This window comes from Bubalus bubalis, chromosome 1, assembly GCF_019923935.1.
Source record: "Bubalus bubalis isolate 160015118507 breed Murrah chromosome 1, NDDB_SH_1, whole genome shotgun sequence".
Lineage (NCBI taxonomy): Eukaryota > Metazoa > Chordata > Mammalia > Artiodactyla > Bovidae > Bubalus > Bubalus bubalis.
In genome coordinates this window covers 140,886,220-140,901,369 of record NC_059157.1, presented here as the reverse complement: position 1 = coordinate 140,901,369, position 15,150 = coordinate 140,886,220, and the positions used below count along the sequence as shown (strand labels likewise).

Genomic DNA, 15,150 nt, shown 5'->3' with positions numbered 1-15,150 from the left:
TCCTCAGACGACTCTAGTTAAAAAAAAAAAAAAGCTTTTATTTCTTAGACCTAGAACATCATCAGCAAATGTATTAGACAACTAATTAAGCATGATAACATCTGTTCTGTTGTCTTGATTGGTTACTTAAATATTCGATGGCATTTAGGGCTTCCCTCATAGCTCAGTTGGTAAAGAATCTGCCTGGGTCGGGAAGATCCACTGAGAAGCGATAGGCTACCCACTCCAGTATTCTTGGGCTTCCCTGGTGGCTCAACTGGTAAAGAATCTGCCTGTAATGTGGGAGACCTGGGTTTTATCCTTGGGTTGGGAAGATCCCCTGGAGAAGGGAAAAGCTACCCACTCCAATATTCTGGCCTGGAGAATTCCATGGACTGTGAAGTCCACGGGGTCGCAAAGAATTGGACACGACTGAGCGACTTTCAGTTGGCATTTGACTTTTCATGTAGTTATATCTATTCCCTCCAACTAAGTTACCAATAACTGGATTGTGAGTTATACTTCTGAAATCAACCACTGTAAAAAGTATACAGCAGGCAAAGTCCACCTTACTTAGCATAAGTATCTGTTGATTAATCATAAGAGAGTTCAATCATGTATATATTTTGCTTATTTTTGGCTGCACTGGGTCTTTGTTGCTTTGCGAGGGCTGTCTCCAGTTGCGGTATGTAGGCTTCCCATTGCAGGGGCTTCTCTGGTTGCAGAGCACAGGCTCCAGGGGCTCAGTTTTCAGTAGTTTCAGCTCATGGGCTCAGTAGTTTCGGCTCGCAGGCTCAGTAGTTGTGGCACATGTCACTCCACAGCATGTGGAATCTTCCTGGACCAGGGGTCAACCCGTGTCCCCTGCATTGGCAAGTGGATTACTATCCACTGCACCACCAGGAAAGTCCTAGATCATTTACATTATTGAATAGCAATCATAATCACATCAGCCAACACTATTGCCACAATTACACCCAATATCTTTTTTGGCATTCACATTTGCTGTATGAGGTAAATACCATTATTTCCCCCATTTCTCAGATGAAGACAATGAGGCCAGCAAGGTTAACTTGCCCACAGTCATTCTTTCAACATAAATTTATAGAGCACTTACTATGTGACAAGCATTGTTAACAGTATTAACCCTTCAAAGCAGAAAGTCCCTGACCTCAGGGAGTTTGTATGTATTTTACTAGGAAACAGATGATTAACAAATAAAACACATATCAAACCAGATAATGCTAAGTGCTAAGAAGAAAACCAAAGCAGAGTAAAGAAGTGGAGAGCATGGGGTGAGGGGACACTCTCCTTACATTGGGTGGCCAAAAAAGGCCACTCTGGGGAGATGACACTTAAGCAGAGACCAGAAGGAAATAAAGTAACAAGATTTATAATTATCTAGGGAAAAGGTTACAGGCAGGAGAAACAGAAATCACAAAGGCCCTGAGGCCAAAAGCTTAGAATGTGCAAGAACAACAAAAAAGCCAATGAAGTCAAGAGTATTGTGAAAGAAAGAGCAACAGAATGGAGTGAAGTCAGAGAGCGAACAGAGAAGTCTGATCATCTAAGGCTTTTTAAACCATTGCAGAAGTTCTCTTCCCCCTAAATATAATAGAAAGGTTCTAGAAGGTTTTAATCATGGGAGTGCAATGCTCCTCTGATTAAACATTTTTAAAGGTGACTTAAGTTATATAAAGAATAGAGTGAGACAAAGCAGATTACTTAGAAGAATATTGGCGTAAACCAGGTGGAGATGATGGTGGCTTGGAGTAGAGTGATGGCTAAGAAGTAGATAGAGCTCTATGATAGAGCCAAGAGGGTTTTCTAATGTAGGGTTGTTACCGAGTCCAAGTTCACTCTGCTCCCCACACTACAGGCCAATAAATCTGAGAGGAGGTGTTGGGACAAGGAAGGGACTTTATTCAGGAGGTGGCTGACTGAGAAGGTGACAGGCTAATGCCTCAAAATAGCCATCTCACTGGGGCCTGGATGCCAGGTTCTTTAATGGATCAGAGATGGGGGAGGTGAGGAAACAAAGTAAAAAGACTATTCAATCCTTGCAAATGTCTCCTAGAATGGCAAGCTTCAGGCAGGGAGGTGTGTTAGTTTCATTTCCTTACAGTCATTTCTTGGGTGGTGTAAAATGGAACATCTCCTGTCATATCAACCAAGATGCCACATCTATCTGTGATTCTGGCCTACTCAAATGTGAATTTCTAGGCCACCCCGGTAAGCAAGAGTCAAGGGGTGCCAGATGCTGAGCCATTTGCCAGAAAAAGAATTTAAGAATGTCATAGTCCTTCACAGGTGGGCAGGGGCAGGGTATCTTCCTGGGGCAGGCCATTATGTATGCCTATAATAACAAATGTGAGATGTGCTGTGCTCAGTCATGTCTGACTCTGCAACCCCATGCACTGCAGAATGAATAACCCCATGAATACTAGTGCCACCTGGGAAGCCCAGGTGGGAAGCCTTGAGATACCCAAGTGGTCCAGTGGTAAAGAATTCACCTGCCAATGCAGGAGACATAAGAGACATGGGTTTGATCCCTGGGTCGGGAAGATCCCCTGGATGGTATGGCAACCCACTCCAGTATTCTTGCCTGCAGAATCCCATGAACAGAGGAGCCTGGTGGGCTACAGTACACAGGGTTGCAAAGAGTCAGACATGACTGAAGCTACTTAGCACACGCGCACGCATAATAAAAGCAGCAAGATAAGGGTTAAAGTCACAGAGCAGATCCAGTGTGAATTCAAAATTAATCTTTCCTGGTTACAGGGTGATGCACAGTGTAAAAGAAAGAGAGGTGCCAAGGAAGACTGTAAGATTGATATATGAGCAACAAGGATAAAAGTCCAGTTACTGAGTTGGGGAACATGGTGGATGGTAGGGAGTCAGAAGGTGCAAGACATTTCAAAGGCAAATCATGAGTTCCATTTGGAATGTTTAAGTTTGAGATACCTTTTAGGTATCCAAATGAAGATGGGTAGGAAGTTGAATATATAAGTCTGGGGTTTGTATATTTAAGTCCTGGATAAAGGATTGAGATATGAAATTGGGAGTCTTATGGCTTTAGACATTGTGATGGCTTTATATAACATATTCACACCATGAGAAATGACTGATAATGGATAAGGGACAGAACTCTGAAGACTGAGGCTCAGGGACCTCTAACGTCTAAATGTCAGAAAGAAAAAGATCCAGCAAAGGAGGCCAAAAAAGAGCTGCCAATGAGATGGGAGGAAGACTAGGAGAACATAGGGAGACAAAGCCAGGTGGACAAAATGTTTCAAGGATAGAGTGATCAATTATGTCAAAGGCAGTTGAAAGATGAAGGAAGGGGAAGACTGAACTGACCATCAGATACAGCAGCACGGAGGCCACTGGTGACCTAGACAAGAGTGGCTTCAGGGAATTTGGGCACAAAACTTAGAAGGAGTAGGTTTAAATGAAACTGTGACTACAAGACATTGCTGAGAGAAATTAAAGATCTAATAAGTGCGTTAGTTAGAAATTAAAGATCTAATAAATGGGCATACCATGTTCATGGATTAAAAGACTAAATATTAAGACGCAGGTTCTCGCTTTTTCATGAAGATGGCGCCGAAGGCGAAGAAGGAAGCCCCTGCTCCTCCTAAAGCTGAAGCCAAAGCAAAGGCTTTGAAGGCCAAGAAAGCAGTGTTGAAAGGTGTCCACAGACACACAAAAAAAGAAGATCCGGACGTCGCCCACCTTCCGACGGCCCAAAACAGTGCGGCTCAGGAGGCAGCCCAAATATCCTCGGAAGAGCGCCCCTAGGAGAAACAAACTTGACCACTATGCCATCATCAAATTCCCCCTCACCACCAAGTCAGCCATGAAGAAAATAGAAGACAACAACACACTGGTATTCATTGTGGATGTCAAGGCCAACAAGCACCAAATTAAACAGGCTGTGAAGAAGCTCTATGACATTGACGTGGCTAAGGTCAATACTCTGATCAGGCCTGATGGAGAGAAGAAGGCATATGTTCGACTGGCTCCCGACTATGATGCTTTGGATGTTGCCAACAAAATTGGCATCATCTAAACTGAGTCCAGCTGGCTAATTCCAAATATAAAAGTTTTCACTATGTAAAAAAAAAAAAAAAAAAAAAAAATAAGATGCAGGTTCTCCACAAACTGATCTATAAGTTCAATAAACCCAATCATGTTCATTTCACTGGGCTTTTTGTAAAAATTGACAAGCTAATTCTAAAATGTACAGAAATGCAAATGACCTTGAATAGCCAAATCGATTACAAAAAATGAGACCAAAGTTGGAGGACTTACACTACCTGACTTTAAGACTTTGACTAGTAAATCTACAGTAATCAGTCTGACACTGGCATGGGATCAATAAGAAAAATCAGTGAGACAGAACAGAGAACTTAGAAACAGACTCACACTTATATGATCATTTGAATTTTCTCAAGTTGACGGAAAAATCCAACAGCAAAAGACAAGGCTTTATAACAAATGATGTTAAGACAACTACATATCTGTATGGCAAAATAAATAAATCTTGACCCCAACCTCACACCACATATAAAAATTAATTTAAAATGTATCATAGACCTAAATATAAAAGCTAAAACTATAAAACTTTTAGATATTAAAGCAATTAACTTAAAAAAAATAGACAATCAAAATTAAAATTTTCTGCTCATCAAAAGACACCATTAAGAAAATGAATATGTGCAAGGTTGGGGCAGGGAACTTCCCTAGCAGTCCAGTGGCTAAGATTCTGTGCCTTCATTGCATGCAGCACAAGTTTGATCCCAGGCCAGGGGACTAAGATCCCATGTGCCACACAGTGCAGCCAAAGAAAGAAAAAAAAAGAAAGAAAATGAATAGGTAAATCAAAGTCTGGGAGAAAACATATGCAAATCATATATCTGACAAAGAACTCATACCTAGGATATGTCATGAATGCTTATAATTCAATAAAAAGAGAACAAAAGATTTGATAACTTCACAGAAGAAGATAAACTAATGATCAATAAGGACATGAAAAGTACTGAATGTTAATATTCATCAGACACATTTATATAATAAAAAGTACAATGAGATGTCACTACATACTCACCAGAATGGATAAACATGAAAAAAAACTGACAAAACCAAATACTGACCAGGAAACAGAACAATCAAAACTCTTATGTACTGTTGGTCAGAGTGTAAAACAATACTACCATTTTTTTCTTATAAAACTAAATACACCTACCCTATGACCCAATAACTTCACTCCTAAGTATTTAGCCAAAAAGAAACCCTACGTCCACAAAAAAGAACTTTGTGTTTGTTTGTGGCAAGTTTATTCATAACAGCCCCAAGCTAAAAACAGCCTGTGTGTGTTATGTGCTAAGTCGCTTCAGTCGTGTCTGACTCTGCAGCCCTATGGACTGTAGCCCATCGGGTTCCTCTGTCCATGGGATTCTCCAGGCAAGAACTCTGGAGTGGGTTGCCATGTCACCACTGAGATCTTCCTGACCCAGGGATCAAATCCATGTCTCAAGTCTCCTTCATTGGCAGGCGGGCTCTTTACCATTAGCACCAGCTAGGAAGCCCCAAAACAGCCTAGGGATCCATTAATAGGAAAATGAATAAACAAACTGTTGTAGAAACAATAGAATAATACTGAGCAGTAGAAAGGTATGAATAACACATATTTTACAGCTAAATCTCAAATACATCATGCTGAGTGAAAGAACATACACAAAAGAGTACATGTACAATTCAAGCTATTGTATGTGATGTTGTTGTTCTTCAGTGGCTCAGTCGTGTTTGACCCACTTGGATTGCAGCACACCAAGCTTCCCTGTCCTTCACCATTTCCTGGAACTTGCACGAACTCATGTCCATTGAGTCAGTGATGCCATCCAACCATCTCATCTTCTGTCATCCCCGTCTCCTCCTGTCTTCTATCTTTCCCAGCATCAGGGTCTTTTCCAATGAGTTGGCTCTTTGTACCAAGTGACCCAAGTATGGGAGCTTCAGCTGCAGCATCATCCTTCCAATGAATATTCAGCGCTGATTTCCTTTAGGATTGACTGGCTTGATCTCCTTGCAGTCCAAGGGACTCTCAAGAGTCTTCTGCCAGCACCACAGTTCGAAAGCACCAATTCTTCAGCACTCAGCCTTCTTTATAGCCCAACTCTCACATCCAGACATATATATGATGGGGGAAAATCAAAACAGAGGTTGGCTCTGGCAGGAGATGGGAGGATGGGCTGGGGATTGATTGAGAAGGAGCATGAGGGAACTTTGTGTGGTGACAGTCATGCTCCATATCTTAATGAAGGTTTGGATTGCAAAGGTGGTGTACTCGTATGTCAGAACCCTGGGTGAGTCACTTAATCTCCAAAGAGAGAAGAACTATGAATAAATACTGAACTCTAACTAATAATATGCACACTGAAGTGTTTAATAGAGCATGTACTGATGCCTGCAACTTGTTTAAAGTGCATCCTAAACCTAAGTTTGATTGATGAAATAGTCACGGAATGAAAAGATGACAAGATATGTATTAAAGCAAATAAAGCAAAACATTAATTGTAGAGTCTAGGTGGTGGTTATATGGGAGTTCACTTAAAATTCTTTCAGCTTTTTTATGTTTGAAAATATTCATAATAACAGACGGAGTGGGGGTGGAAAGTCTGAGGTAAGTTATTAGAGGCAGAGAAAACAGACAACTTATTCAAAGGGTTTTGCTTTAAAGAGGAACAGAGAGGTGGGGCAAAGCTTCCTGGAGACAAAGGATTAAGGAGGATATTTTTAAAGAAGGGAGATATTAAAAAATGTTTGAATAAGAATGATCCAGTAAAAAGAGGAACTTTGATGAAGTTAGTGGGAGGATACTGTAGAAGAAAGTTCCAAACAGACAAGAGCAAAGGATATGGTGGGTGGGGAATGAGATAGACTTCAGCCAGGAGCACACACAACTCCTCTGTAGCAAAGAGTAGGGGTTTGAAGAATAGAATTATAAGACAATGGCAACCCACTGCAGTACTCTTGCCTGGAAAATCCCATGGACGGAGGAGCCTGGTAGGCTGCAGTCCGTAGGGTCGCTAAGAGTCGGGCACAACTGAAGCGACTTAGCAGCAGCAGCAGTAGGATTTGGTGGGAAATAAGAGGCTTTTCTTCTCACTACTTCTAGTTTCCTATTGAAATCAGCAGGAAGATCATTGGCTGAGAGACAGGAGGGGATGCAGGAGATTTGAGTAAAGAGACAAAGGTGTGGAATAATCACCTAGTAAAGTGAGAGAATGAATTTACTAGGGAACATGGTAGAATTGCCAGAGAGTGCTGTGTCCATGCAGGAGCTAAGTTAATTAATTCAGTATCATCAGAGCTGTGTGTGTGTGTGTGTCTAGGTAGGGTACAAGGTTATGCCTGGACAACCCTGATTTTAACCAGGGTTGGGTTTTTCAGGAGAGTGAGTAAGAGGAAGGAGAAAGGTGACACAATAGTAAACCATGGGATGTGACGTGAGTAGAGGGGGAATATACAGGTCATTGATGGAGAGCAAAAGTGGCAGAGTCAGAGGATCATAGGTGAAATTGTTCATCTGGGATATCAGAAGTGAGCAGAGAAGTTGGTAGATGGTGCAGCTTGGGTTTAAACTCAGATGTCTGATTCCTAAGTCCATGCTCCTAACTGTAACTCCCTCACTCCTCCTGGCCTAGCATTTTCAGCACTCTTGTCCTCTATAAATCTCTGCGTTTGGACAATCTGTGTACCAATTTGATCTTTCCAAGACTCAATGGCACTATGTGCCCTCATGTCCTCAAAAGTAATTTTTAAAGAAAGTGTTTTTATTTTCATGAAATTGGGAAATACAAGACAAAGAGTTGGTGTGATTTTTCATCCCTGGTGGCTCAGACAGTAAAGAATCTGCCTGCAAAGCAGAAGACAAGGGTTTGATCCCTGGGTCAGGAAGATCCCCTGAAGAAGGGAATGGCTACCCACTCCAGTATTCTTGCCTGGACAGAGGAAAGTATTCCATGGACAGAGGAGCTTGGTGGGCTACAGTCCATGGGATAGCAAAGAGTCAGACATGACTGAGGGACTAATGTACTTCATTTCAACAAACTGGCTACAAGAGAAAAAAATTATTCTCTTGTCTCTCAGCACATCCCTTTATGCCTTATTATTTCCCACTACTAAAACAACCATTTTGCTACTTGAAACAAAACACATACCACTGTTAGGAGAAGCACAATGATTGAAACCACCCACCCTGGCCAGGTACCATAGTAACCACACTCATGAGTTATTTTATGACAGGAGGTCCTGGTAAGGAAAATGAAACTAATAAGCCACCAACAACCAGAAGAGTTGAGGAAAGGTCAAAAGGAAATGCCATCTGTCCTTCCACCTCCCAGAATCCTTCTCCTTGACATCCATCTTGGATGAGCAATGCATGTGCCACCAGGAAGGACCCTGAAACTAATCCCATCACATAAAACCTGAGACTGGAAGCCATGGGGCAGAGCAGTTCTCCTGGGTTCCCCTACCCTATTGCTCTCCCCATGGGCACCCCTTCCCAATAAAGTCACTCGCTTTGTCAGCTTGTGTGTCTCCTTGGACAATTCATTTCCGAGTGTTAGACAAGAGCCCACTCTTGGAACCTGGAACAGTTCCCCCTTCCGATGAATAGCAACTCTGGTGGGGACTTTCTTTGCTGCAGCTGACATCCTGACCACTTGGGGTACTCAGGGACCACTCGCCTGCCAGTGGACAAGACCCGTGGCCACAACTGAGGCTCTTTTGTCCCTGGTCTCCTCCTGACATGGACAAATGGCCAGAGTGCCCCGATAGGGTAAAGATCAAGAGACTTTATTGACCCCTGTCCCCTTCCCTCTCTTTTCTCCTCTTAACCCTTCCTACCCTACCCTTTTTTCTAGTCCCCTAGTCCTGGATTCAGGAGTCTGGTCAAAGGGCCTCAGCCTAGGCTGAGGGTCAAAGCCTGATGGACTCCAGTTGGCAGAGAACTCGAATTCCAGTTCTGTTCTGGTATGGTTTCTGGTTTGGATTCTGGTTCTGTCTGGTCTGCTCTGGTTTCTGGTAGGGCTGAGTACCAGTCCTCCCTTCCCTGGAAGCCCAGGGGAAAGCCCTGTAACTCCTGGGTGTCTGCAGGTGGTAGGAGACATCTATAAGCCTACCTCTTTGGCCTCCTTCCTCTGCCACCTTTCCCCTCTTGTTTCATCCTGGCCTTCTTTACCATTTTTTCTTGTCCCTTGGTCCTGGATGCAGAAGCCTGTTAGAAGGGACTCAGCCTGAGCTGAGGGTCGGATTCTGATTGTGTCCAGTTGGCAGAGAACTCAAATTCTGGTTCTGGTCTGATTTCCAATAGGGTCGAGTTCCAGTCCTCCCTTCCCTGGAAGCCCAGGGTAAAGTCCTGTAACATCTGGTGGTGTCTGCAGGGGGCAGGAGACATCTGTAAGGCCACCCCTTTTGCCCCCCACCTCCCCCCTCTTCTTTCAACTTAGCCTCCTTTCCTCCCTTTGAAATCTTTGAAGACCTGAGAGATTTCCATTTACTCTGTTAGTACTTGGATCTGAAGTTCTGTCTCTGGAGGAGGTTTTCTGAGAGACTGCAGTCTTGTGTTTCAGGGGGTGTTTGATTAGGACGGCTGGGCTTGTGTACAGTGTTCTGTGTTGTGATTTGTGACGGCCATTTTGCTTTGTGTGTCCACCATTTTGTCTAGATCTGCTGCCATGTTATTTAGACCTCAGAGAAAGCTGGTTTAGGTAAAAGTATTAAAAATTAGTTCCAAAGCTAGTTCTTTTTGCACAGTTAGTAAAAGCAAGCTTGATTAAATGAATTAGAATTTTGACCCTGAGATGGAACAAGTTCTAGTAGAGTTTGATTTTCTCTCCCTGTGCCTTGAGACCAGGCTCTCAGGAACACTTATCTAGATCATCTTTAATTCCTGAGACTGAGGGAAAAAAGGAAGAAGGGTTTAAAAATTTTATTTATTCAAAATGCTATTTATAAATTAGTGAATTTTCTATTGTGATATCTGATTCATGACTAAGTTTAGAAAATGAAACTAGATCTCTCATGTTTGTCTGTGTATATGTATGTCTCAGAATATATCTATGGATAATATTACTGTGGTTAATTTGTAAATGAGATCTATTTAATTGGCTTAAAGAAAAGTAAGCACTTACAAATCAAACAATTCTAAATACAAGAAAAAATTAACCTAAGTGAATTTCAGGTTCATATGAACTGGGACAAATTCTGTATTAAAGTAATACCTGGTATTCTGTTACAAATTTATCAATAAGAAAAGTAAGTCAATGTGGGAAAAAAAAAAAACTTTTAAGGGAAATGTTTTCAGTAAAAGGTGTGAGAAATGAAAAAGTACTGAAAAGAATGAGTTATGGATGACCAGGATTTTCTAAGATTGGGTTGCAGTTAGTTGGGTAAATGGATTTTGTTAGGAATGCCATAGCCATAGAACCAACTAGGTCCAAGATGGCAGAGTCAACTTCACTAGACCTTGAGCCTCCATATACGCTCACTGTGATGTATGAGCAAGCTAAGTGATACACCCACCAGTGCTGGCTATATTGGATGGTAAATATTACTAATATAGATATTCTAGAGATTATATGGAGTTGCTAAAAATCTGATATATCCTAGTAAAATGTTATCAGTCATGATTCTTTGAAGCACTGTCTCCAATCTGTACACAGGGACCCTTGTAGGGCCCCTGCACTGGACTGGGCTATAGAGAGGGTGACTGACCTCAAAATTAGCTTAAAATGACTCTGAGAGGAGGAACTACACTCACACCAACACAAGAAAAAGAAGATATCAGAGATAGACAGCTAGCCCAAGATTCTTGATGTGACTTGTATGATCATTTATAATGTTTTCTTAACTTCTTGACCTTTGCATGTGAATCAAATACTTTTCTGTCATAGAAATGATCCTATGCTAGTTTTAGAAATCAGTCCAATCATTGGGTTTACGGCTGTGTCTAGTACTTCTGGGTCACCTTGGTGAATTTCTGACTCCAAGGCTCTAATTGGTTTTCCCTGAAGAAATTTACTTTAAAGGAAAAATTATAGTCATGTTCAGGTCACGATTGTTATTACTAGGTGGAATCCCCACATCTGGTCAATTAATAATGCCTGCTCTGACCCTGGCCATAAATACGAGTTTTCTCCTATTACTCAATAGTAATAGAGTAACAGAAGCTCAAAATAAGCTCAATCAGAGAAACAAGCAAAGTTTCAGCCAAGGAATAATATCTCCTACAATTATGGGATGGATTTATGTAGACACCACCAGGCTACAGTAATTTAAGTTTCAAATCTCCTCTACATTGGCAACAATTAAATCATACTTAAAATAATCAGTCTAGTAATACCACAAAACTGGGCTGTGTGCCTTATGGACAATGCCAATATATAATTTCCCTGAAAGATAAAGATTGATATAAAATAGACTAAGTCAGATGACCTGGAATATACTGGGCTACATCTAATGAAAGTGAAAGTGAAGTCGCTCAGTCGCTTTGCAATCCCATGGACTGTAGCCTGCACCAGGCTTCTCCATCCATGGGATTTTCCAGGCAAGAGTACTGGAGTGGGTTGCCATTTCCTTCTCCGGGGGATCTTCCTGACTCAGGGATCGAACCCAGGTTTCAAGGATCGAACCCAGGTTTTCCACCTTGCAGGCAGACACTTTACCCTCTGAGCCATTAAAGCTTCTAGCTTAAGTCTTACTTATGACTTTACTAAATACTGCTAGCTGTGTAATTTGTATTTCACCTGTTTTTACAAAATTGCTGTTTCCTACATTTCCAAATGTGTAACTGAGCCTCTGATAAAATAATATATAGATAAATATGAGATCAATGATTGTAATAATGTAACTCTAGATGTGGGAAGCGAGGCCTGGCATGCTGTAGTCCATGGGTCACAAAGAGTCGGACACAACTAGGTGACTGAACAACAACAATAAGATATGGGAAGAAGCAACAGGAGGGAATATTTTCCTGGACCAAGAGGCTAATAAGACAGAGAATTTGATTCTGGTTTATGGTCTAGTCCATTAACAGTACATTGAGTGGCCTATGGTGAAATCTGCCAGAAGTGGGAATGAGCCTTCTCAGTACAGTGGGACAACATGGTCATGAAATGCACCTCCCCCCGACACACAAATCATGGTTAAATTTATAACCATGAAGGGGCTCTGCCAACTGGAAACTGATGTTTGCCATCTACCTCTACAAGGATTAAATCATGGCCACTGCAGCTGCTGACTTTCAACATCCCTGAAAGGAGTTCAGGATGGAGATCAGGAATGAGGTACTCTGTGTTCTGGGAAAAATTTGCAGAACAGGTCTTCAGAGAGTTAGATTATTTTCAGGAGAAGATTTTATGAGTACCAATTCTTGCATCTTCTCATACCTAGAGAAACACTAACATTATTAATGGTGATATCTGTTTTGGCTATTAAGGAGAATATTACAATTCAAAGTCAAAATAGAGTAGCTACGGTTCAGACATCCAAGGAAATAACAAGGTGATACTATGGGTGTAATTTCAAACTAGTCTTTGTATTGCTAAGAACTTGAGTTTCCTGAGTCAAGTCAGACTTGGATGCCCCCGAACATTATCAAAACAATGTCTGTTGGCAACTAGTCACTGCAACCTTACTTTTTATAAAACTAGGCAACTGGCTACCTGGCTAAAAGTCACTAAAACTGAGCAGGACTCTGTGAGGTTTTGGGGTCTTTCTGTGTCCCACCTTTCTTGTTTGTAGGATATAGGCTTCATTCAGCCTCCTTGATCTTCCATGAGTTCCAAAGGGCAACTTCAAACAGCTGCTGATCAGAGAAGGGAGGGGATGCAGAAACAGGGGAGGAGAAACCAAGTGGTAGTACAGCCTTAGGGCAGGATCCTCTTCTGCAGAACTGGGGCCCCACCCAGGTAGAGGATGATTACTTTGGGCTGACTGCAAGATTCCTGGAGTACCACCCTGGTTGCCTCACCACCAACCAATCAGAAGAAAGTCACACATCCTGCAGCCCTCACCCCAAATTTTACCTTCCTTTTCTGGGCCCAGTGATGACCATCGTGTTTGGCCTCCTGTTTGACCCCTGTCTGCTTCATCTCTGACAGGGTCCAGCGGTTTCAGGCTAAATTGCTGTTACTACAAGGGTGGAAGCCAGTTAAAGGTATGGAAGACCATGACTTAGATCAAAGACTTCTGCTCTGCTAGGCAGGACTACACCCACACCCAGCAGGAAGTAGTTACAGAAGGAAGAGACCTCTGCCCCAATTCACAGGAAGTATCTTGAGTATGAAGTCTTTCAGGGGAAGTTGTTAGGGGAAGCACACTGACTGAAACATCCACCCTGGCCAGGCACCATCGTGACCACCTGCATGAGTTGTTTTACAACAGGAGGTCCTCGTAAGGAATACAGAACTAATAAGCCACCACCCACTCGAAGAGTTCAGGAAAGGTCAAAGGGAGATGCCACATGTCCTTCCATCTCCCAGAATCCTTCTCCTTGTCCTCCATCTTGGCAGAGCAATGCCATGTGCCACCAGGAGGGACCCAGAGTCAGAATAATTAAACAAAGAAAACCCAGAAACTAATCCTATCACCATAAAACCTGAGCCTGTGGGCCATGCAGCAGAACAGTTCTCCTGGGTTCCCTTACCCTATTGTTGTCTGCCCAGGTGCCCCTTCCTAATAAAGCCTGTTGCTTTGTCAGCTCGTGTGTCTCTTTGGATGATTCATTTCTGAGTGTCAGACAAGAGCCCATTCTTGGGCCCTGGAAGGGTTCCCTCTTCCTGCAACACCACAGGGCTTCCCTGGTGGCTCAGTGGTAAAGAATCTGCCTGCTAACACAGGAGACATGGGTTAGATCTCTGCTCCAGGAAGACCGCACATGCAGCTGAACAAGTAAGCCTGTGTACCGCAATTATTGAGCCTGTGTTCTAGAGCCCAGGAGCCGCAACTACTGAAGGCCACGCACCCTAGAACCTGTGCTCCACAAGAGAAGCCACCACAATGACAGGCCTGTAAACTTCAACTACAGAGTAGCCCCCACTCACCACAACTAGGAAAAAGCCCATGCAGCAATGAAGACCCAGCACTGTCAAAAATACAGGTAAACAAATAAATAAGACTTTTTTTTTTTTTTAAAAAAAGCACATACCACATTTGCAGGATCTGAAGAAAATTAGACTTATAGTATTAATAATTATTTCAAGATAATTTCTTTTTATAACATTTAAGCATTGTTACCTATCAAAAATAGAAAGAAAGAAAACCATTTTACCACACTCTCACTGGCATTTAAGTACTACAGGAAAAAGTCCAGCTTCCCCAGCCTGGGCTTCCAATCCCTTCCTTCTCCCCTGTACACACATCATGTCCCAGGCAAGTGAACTCCCGTTCCTTCTGCAAGACCCCTCCTGCCTCACCCATGAGCCTTTGCCCTTGCTGCTCCCTAAACCAGGCCATCCCTTCCACCTGCCCTGTCTCTGGGCACACACACCTGTTATCCTTCAGGCTCCAGCCGAAGCACAGACTCTAAGTCAAACACAGACCACATTCCTCTGGAACTGCCACAGTTCTGCATCCACAGCTCTTAAGATGTTGTGTCTGGTATCTTAGCTATTTGAGAACTATAGAATCTGCCCCCTTAGAGAGGATCATTCTCATCTGGACGTCCCCATGATTTGCCTTGGACTTGGACTCAGAATGCCTCACATAGTGCCTGGCATAAAAGCTAATCAGTAAATAGCTTTCCAGGTGGCACTAGTGGTAAAGAATCTACCTGCCAATGCAAAAGATGCAAGAGATGCCAGTTCAATCCCTGTGTTAGGAAGCTCCCCTGGAGTACGAAATGGCAACCCACTCCAGTATTCTTGTCTGGAAAATTCTAGCTTCCCTGCAGGCTCAGTGGTAAAAGAACCCACCAGCCGGGGGTTATATGTCTGGGGACATAACAGACATGGTTCGATCCCTGGGTCGGGAAGATCCCCCGGAGGAGGGCAGGGCAACCCACTCCAGTATTCTTGTCTGGAGAAGCCCATGGACAGAGAAGCCTGGCAGGCTACACAGTCCATGGGGCCACAGAGTCGGACATGACTGAGCACACATAAACAG

General features: G+C 42.8%; 1 protein-coding gene and 1 pseudogene across 2 annotated transcripts in view; one reads left to right on the top strand and one right to left on the bottom strand.

The window, feature by feature from the left end:
* PLD1 (phospholipase D1) overlaps positions 1–15,150 on the bottom strand; it is a 278,672-nt gene that overhangs the window by 220,966 nt on the left and 42,556 nt on the right. The window lies entirely within an intron of this gene.
* LOC123465902 lies at positions 3,559–4,110 on the top strand (annotated as a pseudogene).